At 37.2% G+C, this 9,603-nt stretch overlaps 1 long non-coding RNA gene across 1 annotated transcript; it reads right to left on the reverse strand.

The window, feature by feature from the left end:
• Positions 1-1,022: 1,022 nt before the first annotated feature.
• LOC135772971 (uncharacterized) lies at positions 1,023-9,603 on the reverse strand. The gene is made up of 3 exons (XR_010543319.2): positions 8,712-9,603; positions 2,043-2,205; positions 1,023-1,824 (listed from the first exon to the last, which is right to left on the reverse strand). It is a non-coding gene; the product is annotated as an uncharacterized lncRNA (long non-coding RNA).

Here is a 9,603-nt window from a genome sequence, read left to right on the forward strand (position 1 = left end):
AGTGTGGACTCTGAGGAGGACCACAAGTCCGGAGTGTGCCATTTGGGACAGGGCCAATGTTGCAGATTTTTTTCATGTTGCAATGCATGATGGGAGTTATGAATGAGTTTCCGCGGAGCCGCGGTATCAAACTTCCGCCCAAACGCTCGCACGACCAATTCAACCACACCAATCATCACGACACGCCCCGTTTCTCTAGCATAAAATTACAAGCTAAAATGAAACTTACCACAATAATGAACACTTGAACATATATCAGCGTGATAACAACAACTTGAAAGGACCAAAACCATCTTTTGGAAACTTTTATTGGAATTGTAAATATTTTTTTTATTTAGAGCAGAGTCCCATTTGTTTGAATGGAGAAGGCGGGGTTTTTGACTTGTACTGCAGCCAGCCACCAGGGGGGCGATCAAAGAGCCTTTTATAAACACACTGTCTGCTTCCGAAACCGCATACTGTATAGTAGGTACTGAATAAGATGAAGTACCTACTTTCTTGCTGTTAAAACAGTAGGTACTGTATAGTATGAATCGTTGTAGTATGAATGAGATTCGGACGTACTACATCCGCCATGTTGATACATCACGTGACATACGTCGTGATCACGTCATGTCATTTCCAGCACGAAAACAGCCGCATGATCTTCTTCTTCGTTGGATAACTCCTCTGCCAGGGCATCATGGGAAAGTGAAGTGTCCATCGTATGCACACTGCAAAATCTAACCGGAAGTAGTAGGTCATCCGGGTACTTTTCGCATACTGTTTTTCGAATACTATGTATTCGGACATACTACTCGCCTCGCCTACTGCATTTCGCGTGCTATATAGTATGAAGTAGGCGGTTTTGGACGCAGCAACTATCACAATGAACAGGAGAAAACTAACTAGGGATGGGAGGGTATGAAAATTTCATATCATGATTATAGTGACCAAAGTTATCACGGTTATCAATATTATCATGGTTCTGTTAAAATTAGATGGAAATGTTAAAAAAAAAAAACTTATACACACACTGAAAATATTTGACCAAGTTTTATTTTTGAAAATCACAATTTAATATTTCATGTCCTTGAAATTATTTCTATGGTAAAAAAAATAAATAAATCTGTCTAATAAGTTTACCGTGTATGAATACAATACATTATCCCTTAAATACCGCCTTGTGCAAAAAACTATGTTGCATGTGCATGTCATGGGTCAAACTGATTCTGGCTGGACAGGATTTACAGCGAGCTTTCAAAATCACAGTAAACAAACACGGTTGTAATGATAATTAAATTTTAAACGATAATACTAACCGCCAGGACATTTTCTCGTGGTTAATCGTGAAACCGGAAAATCGTCCCATCCCTAAAACTAACATTAAAACCTCAAGACCCAAGTGCCCAACTAATCGGTAGTGGTGACTTACTTTATAAACCAGATAGAAACTACCACTGCTCACCCTCCAGCCTTTGTGACTAATTTTCTGTTCACCTAAATACATCACTAGCATTTATGAAAAGCCATGCAAATATCTTAACATGTGATTGTTTTACTTTTCAACTTTGCACCTGTGACAGAGTCCACCAGCACCAATTAAAGTATTCAATTAATTGATACACTGTTGCATAGAAAAACTTAAAGAATAGGCCCACATTAACACATAACAGTTTACAAAATAGCAACATAAAACACAACTAGCATAGCATTTAAATTATTTAAAAAAACACTAGTTAATAATTTGCATATTTTGTTTGAAGTTATTTTTCTTTATGCTGTGCATTTATGATGTTCTAGCTAGCAGCTTCACTTGACCTGGTGTGACCTTTCATGTGATTCCTAGAAAACACAAAAAACAGCACATGATAAACTGTAGAAATCCACCCAATCAACATCAAATATAACAACCGACAAACTCTACACGCAAGACGTAAAATGCCATTTTAGGTTTCAAACAAAGATGGTGATAGAGAGGATAAAGTTACAGATTGCATTACAGGAGCATTAAGTTCAATCAAACATGTTTAGTGACTCAGTGGGTAACAGCGTTGACTCACAGCAAGAAAGTCCTCAGGTTGAATCCCAGCTGGGTCAGGAAGTCTTTCTGTGTGGAGTTTGCATGTTCTCCCTGTGTCGGTGTGGCTTTACTCTGGGTACTCCAGTTTCCTCCCACAGTCAAAAATGTGCAGGTAAGAGATGTCAAATTGCCCTTCCCTCAGTCTGTGAATAAATAAACTTGTGTAGAAACTTGTGTTCAGAAAAGACTTTACCCCTGTGTCATTGATGGGTTTGGATGATGAGTGTTTGGCTGAAAGTCTGCAAGTCATATCAAAGGTTTTCTGCTGGGTTTATTTCTAGGCTTACAGCAGACCGGTCACATACTTTCACACTAGACTGAATCAATCAGCATTGTCATACATAGGGGCATTGTCATGTGAAAAGTGCCCTGTCCAAACTGTTCTCTAAAATATAATTATATGCTGTAATATTAAAGAGTTGTGCATATTGAAGTGACTCAAGTAATTAAACTCGATCATTAGAAGGGGACGTCCCGGTACTGACGTCCATGTAGCGTATATACTGCCAAATACTGTGTTAATAGATTTTCATTTCAAATCTGGGCAGGAAATTACATGTATGACCAGAATCAATTCATTGAAAAGATCTGAATCAAAGAATTTGCACAAATTGGACATTGATCTCTCAAACTAATTAAACTGATCATCACTATGCTATACTCACTCAAAAGGCGAAGGGTGCAGTTACTGGTAAGTAAAGACGACATGCATTGCATAATTTTCGATCTGAATGTTAACTTGATACTAGGGATGCACCGATAGGATTTTTTGGGGCCGATACCGATTTAAACAGACAAATTCTGTCCGATACCGATGCTGATACCGATATTAAACACTTGTATACAATACTATACAGTTGGTCTATTAGCTAGTTTATTTCTGCATCAAATAATTTTTACTGAACATGGATTTGATCTAATTAACATTCAACTGACCAACATAATAAGAGAGGCACAAATTAAGCTAAAACAAATATAATAAGACAGCATGACAACCTTCAAATGTGGTTTTTGCTATTCAGCATTTATTTTATTAACAACATTAACTCATTTTTTACATATAATGGATTTTTTTATGCAGTTAATTAATAAACAATCGGTATCGGCCTTTCTCGTGCTATTGCCGATATGCCGATGGTTTCAAATTCACCAAAAATCGGCCGATAAATATCGGCGGCCGATACATCGGTGAATCACTTGATACACGCCCAGCAGCATTTTATCAATAGTTTTTCCCCATCAAACAACAACAACTGCTGGTGAATCTATCCACGATCAGCATATGAAGTCATATTACAATTGACAAAGCTCATTCTGAAACATAAAGATTATATAAAATAGTTTGTAGTTAAGTACTACCATACACTGTTATTTTATGCACAGTAGTATTGTTTCAGCTGTTTAACTGGTTTTATAAAGGAACATCTGGTCTAAAGTAGTCTGTTTTGGATGTATGGTTTGTAAATGTGCTGTGTAAAATGATGTCAGAAAAAGCATTTTTAGAAATAATTAAAATTAAATGTTATTACCTCCTAAATTTTGTTTGATTATTCAAATAAAATACATTTGCTGTTCCTTCACTTGCATATTCACAACAAATCGGTTAAGGTGGTGCCATGCTCAAACTAATTTTGCCAAGTGGTTGATGTCCTCAGGGCAACACATTGTGTTTACCCACAACATTTTTCTAAATAAAACCTAAACCCACCCCAAACCCCAACCCTAAGCAAACCCTAAAATCAGAGGGACATGATAAGTGAAAAACAATGGTCTAGAAACAGCTAATCCTGGTTGTAAGCTTAAACTTAAAACAAACTGTAAATTTAATTCTGAAATCTGATTGGTTGATTGAAATGTTGTCCCAGGCTCAATATAATGTTGCCCTGAGGATATCAATCACTTGGCAAATTCAGGAGAGCCGTGGTGCCATCTAGTGGATTTCCAGAAACAATAGGCATTTCACAATTCCTTACGACAAAGTTAAAATTAATACATATCGGTTTGTAGTCCATGTACATCGTAAACTACTCAAATCTGTTAAGAAATGCAAATGTTATTGGGCTTTTAATGCCCAGAAAGCGAAGCTCCCCTGTTTACTTGCATTTGTTTACATGTACATAACTAAGATAGTGGGCTTGTGGGCCTGTTTATGTATCGCAGCAGCTTACTCCAGAAAAACATGTTTCTGCCTCGAGCTTTATCCAGCTCTTATTGTCTAAAATTTAGCATGTTTTGAAATCTCTTGAGTAGTTCATGCTTTCATTGTTTCCGAACTATTGTAACTTGTATAGTGGTACTTTAAAATCCCAGCCCAGCAGGCATATGACTAACCTTCATCGTTGAAATGCCAGCTGGGAAGTAGTTTTAGTTTAAAATTATGTTGCAAAATGTCTAAAGAAAGGCCGCAAGCATGATGACACTGCCCTCTTTCTGCAAGCTCTTCACTGGCTCCTGATTCAATATGGGATTCATTATCATATATTTTATTTGTTTACAAATGTACATAATCTGGCCCCAAGTTACTTATATGAACTACTACTTCCATACAACCCTGCTAGAAACTTAAAGGGCGTTTTGCAGGTAAAAATTTTCCACAAATTTGGGCAATTTGCTTGTTGATAATAAACATTTAAATTGTTATCCATTGTATTTTATGTTGTTGGTTATCACAAAACAGAATACAAAACGAAAAAGTACAGCGGTTTGCAAGGATTCTCCTTTCCCCCTCAACGCACTGCATGACGTCACGTTGGGGAGAGAATTTGCCTTAAGAGCATTGAGAGTGACTACAGAGATGAGTAAAGTACAATATTCAGATTATATCAATGCAAATTACAGATACAGTCTTGTTCAAAATAATAGCAGTGCAATGTGACTAACCAGAATAATCAAGGTTTTTAGTATATTTTTTATTGCTACGTGGCAAACAAGTTACCAGTAGGTTCAGTAGATTCTCAGAAAACATACAAGACCCAGCATTCATGATATGCACGCTCTTAAGGCTGTGCAATTGGGCAATTAGTTGAAAGGGGTGTGTTCAAAAAAATAGCAGTGTCTACCTTTGACTGTACAAACTCAAAACTATTTTGTACAAACATTTATTTTTTCTGAGATTTAGCAATCCTGTGAATCACTAAACTAATATTTAGTTGTATGACCACAGTTTTTTAAAACTGCTTGACATCTGTGTGGCATGGAGTCAACCAACTTGTGGCACCTCTCAGCTGTTATTCCACTCCATGATTCTTTAACAATTCATTCACATTTCTTGGTTTTGCTTCAGAAACAGCATTTTTGATATCACCCCACAAGTTCTCAATTGGATTAAGGTCCGGAGATTGGGCTGGCCACTCCATAACATTAATTTTGTTGGTTTGGAACCAAGACTTTGCCCATTTACTTGTGTGTTTTGGGTCATTGTCTTGTTGAAACAACCATTTCAAGGGCATGTCCTCTTCAGCATAGGCAGGGGCGCAATGAAGAGTTTCAAGGGGGGTATGCGAGACAGACTTTTGGGCCCCTTTCTTTAGATGATTGTTTGATTTTCATACCATAATGTGTAGCTATAAAAAATTACTCAGCTGAGTGCGTTTATTTAATTTGCACCTAAAAATAAATGCATGAAGCAAAAAAAAAAGATTTAGGCTATTCGAAAAACGAATACCATTTTAATCTGGAATGGCAGAAAACATTCACGTGACTGATTTTAAATAGATCACTAAAAGAAGAATGATGCATGGAGATGCATTTCTGAATATATGGAAATCTATGGAAGGCGCTTTGAAAGTCACGGCAGTCGAGTTTTCTGTGCGGTTTTAGAAGCGAAATGTGTGCATTTGTTTAGCCTGTAATAGTTCATTCTTCAGAGTTCAATTCAATTCAATTCATATTGATGATCTTATAGTCCATTTAGTCCATTTAAAAATGTTCTTACAAACCGATTGTATTCATCAGAAAACACCAAATAACTTATATTCTCTTTATGTCGTTGTTCTCTGTGTGTGTGGTATGTGTTTCCCGCAACCCCCACACGCGTCCTCCGCTCATGACAAAAGCATGGCCGGCAAAAGTTTTAAAAATTAATATGACGTTGATTTTCAGTGTACAGCATGCTGCTGATGGGCATGCACATTTAATTTCTGTGCACTGAAGGTTTTTTTTAAAAGTGATAAAAGTGATATACTCCATAATATGATGTTGCACATCCAACAACAACTATATTATTACAAAAATAATACTGCATGTTTTGGCATTTGATAGCACATTGCAGTATATTTGTTACGTAATGATGCACGGTGTTCTTTTTAATGTTCTTTTTCTTTAATATTCACAAACTTATCAACAAAACATTGATTAAAATTAAGAGACTAATTATATTAAACGAAATTTATTTTAAGCAAACATTTTAAGCAAACAAAACTTAAATTAAACTCGAAAATTATGTCTCATGATTCACTCCATTTGTACCGTCATATTAGCCTTCAATCCATTACAACGCCCAATATATAGCGTTTAAAATTACAGTCTAAATAATCGAATTAAATTGAAACAAAACAGTAACAACATTACAACAATATTTAAACACAACAATACTTAAACATAAATATAGAACAAACATTCTCTATTCGGATACATGTTAAAAACAATCTGATATAGCGTTTGTAATAGCTGCACTAAGGGCTAAACCTCCGTTGCAAACCTTAAAAAAAAATGATTCACTTTGAAAATGATGCGCTGTCACAATTCTCCTATTTCATGTTTATTTAATAAAGAGTCCACAATTGCAGAAAATAATATTTTTAACTCCGCCTATCAAGTTATTGTACATCTGTAAATGCAGTTGTCAGCAGTCACTATCCTAATATTTCATTAAATAAAGCCCTTGCTGTCCTTTTGTTTTAACACAAATATTTTAAAATTTTCATGAAAAATACAGTTTATGGATCAGCATATGCGCTTTTTAGTGGCATGTGAGATCTTACCTTGAAATGCCAAACAGTAGGGCTGTCGACAGTTTGTGGTAACTTAAAAGGATTGCATAGCAAACCCACCAAACTGATCCCAAACCAAAATGTTGCCTACCCACCCATATCCATACCAGCACAATCAAATTAAAAACCACCAGAACCGCCAAATATGTAATTGCATCTACTAGGCCATGCTTGCACGCTGTTTTAAAAAGTGTCTCAATTGTACTTATCACAAAGTCATTTACAGTAGTTTTATATTCATTTACCTTACATTTTTGTATAGTGTTAATAATTAAACGTGTACAACAAAAAAACGATGAAAAAAAGTGATGACGATGGGGCCCCCTAGCGTACTCATGGGCCCATATGCCTTGCATACTCTGCACCCCCCCTAACGGCACCCCTGAGCATAGGGCAACATGACCTCTTCAAGTATTTTAACATATGCAAACTGATCCATGATCCCTGGTATGCGATAAATAGGCCCAACACCATAGTAGGAGAAACATGCCCATATCATGATGCTTGCACCTCCATGCTTCACTGTCTTCACTGTGTACTGTGGCTTGAATTCAGAGTTTGGGGGTCGTCTCACAAACTGCCTGTGGCCCTTGGACCCAAAAAGAACAATTTTACTCTCATCAGTCCACAAAATGTTCCTCCATTTCTCTTTAGGCCAGTTGATGTGTTCTTTGGCAAATTGTAACCTCTTCTGCACATGCCTTTTTTTAACAGAGGGACTTTGCGGGGGATTCTTGAAAATAGATTAGCTTCACACAGACGTCTTCTAACTGTCACAGTACTTACAGGTAACTCCAGACTGTCTTTGATCATCCTGGAGGTGATCATTGGCTGAGCCTTTGCCATTCTGGTTATTCTTCTATCCATTTTGATGGTTGTCTTCCGTTTTCTTCCACGTCTCTCTGGTTTTGCTCTCCATTTTAAGGCATTGGAGATCATTTTAGCTGAACAGCCTATCATTTTTTGCACCTCTTTATAGGTTTTCCCCTCTCCAATCAACTTTTTAATCAAAGTACGCTGTTCTTCTGAACAATGTCTTGAACGACCCATTTTCCTCAGCTTTCAAATGCATGTTCAACAAGTGTTGGCTTCATCCTTAAATAGGGGCCACCTGATTCACACCTGTTTCTTCACAAAATTGATGACCTCAGTGATTGAATGCCACACTGCTATTTTTTTGAACACACCCCTTTCAACTAATTCAACTAATTGCCCAATTGCACAGCCTTAAGAGCGTGCATATCATGAATGGGTCTCATTTGTTTTCTGAGAATCTACTGAACCTACTGGTAACTTGTTTGCCACGTAGCAATAAAAAATTATACTAAAAACCTTCATTATTCTGGTTAGTCACATTGTACTGCTATTATTTTGAACAAGACTGTAAAAACATAGATATAGATAGACTAGATAGATAGACTAGATAGACAGAACGACAGATAGATAGATAGACATAGACAGACAGATAGACAGACAGACAGACAGACAGACAGACAGACAGACAGACAGACAGACAGACAGACAGACAGACAGACAGACAGACAGATAGATAGATAGATAGATAGATAGATAGATAGATAGATAGATAGATAGATAGGCAGAAAGCCAGATAGCATTAGCATAACTTTGTGTAGAAAGTAAACAAACAATTAACATACTCGTGCGTGCTGGTTTGATGGGGACAATAATCCTGCTGAAATGGGTGTATGCGATCTTCAGCACAAACAAATTCAGGCAGCATGACTCAAATCCTGGAAGCTGAGTGAGGCGTCACGTCGTCACATCTGGTCGCGGGGTAAGAGCCTCGAACACCGATCAAAACACACACATTTCCCTACAGCCAGTAGCGGAGTGTCAGTCGGGAGAGTCGGGACTTTCCCGTTTGGCCGGTCTGATAATAGTTATACATTGGGAGTTATATCTCGGTCTGATGTGCGGCCGGTTCCCGCAGCCCGCTGGTCAAACTGTGCAGCCTCTCTGCTCAACAAATATAAAAGTGCTCAACCCATTCGGCCGGTCCAATCATGTCCAGGATTTATAAAAATACGGGGATCAGTGATTTGATTGGTTTCTAGCCTGTCATCCTTTGATGTAAAAAGCCGCCGAACGCCTGTTTATTGCAGTATGCGGTCGGATTCAAGCCCGCTGCAGCTGCTGACCGCTGCTTCTGTGTATAAAATGATCGTGTGATTCGTTATGATCGCATAAACAATATAACAAAACTTCCTTTTATTTCACATAAAAATATATTTTAGATATTATATGATAGACTAGTAAGTGTGGATTAAGGATGTTTAAAACTCTCTAGCCTGGTGGTCAGGACATGAATGGATTGAATCAGCAGATTTGCAAAGTTTTATTTATCTCCACATATATCATAAATAATAATTAGCAGGGTAACTTTGCAGTATACCACATTATATATTTCCTATTATGTATATATGATTTCCATATTATAAACGTAAGTATTAATAAAACGGCAATAAATGTCTCATCTATCTCTATGGCTCTGGCTGAGGCTTTCATCTACTTCTACCCAACGTGACGTCA

Source organism: Paramisgurnus dabryanus, chromosome 19, assembly GCF_030506205.2.
Source record: "Paramisgurnus dabryanus chromosome 19, PD_genome_1.1, whole genome shotgun sequence".
Taxonomy (NCBI): Eukaryota; Metazoa; Chordata; class Actinopteri; order Cypriniformes; family Cobitidae; genus Paramisgurnus; species Paramisgurnus dabryanus.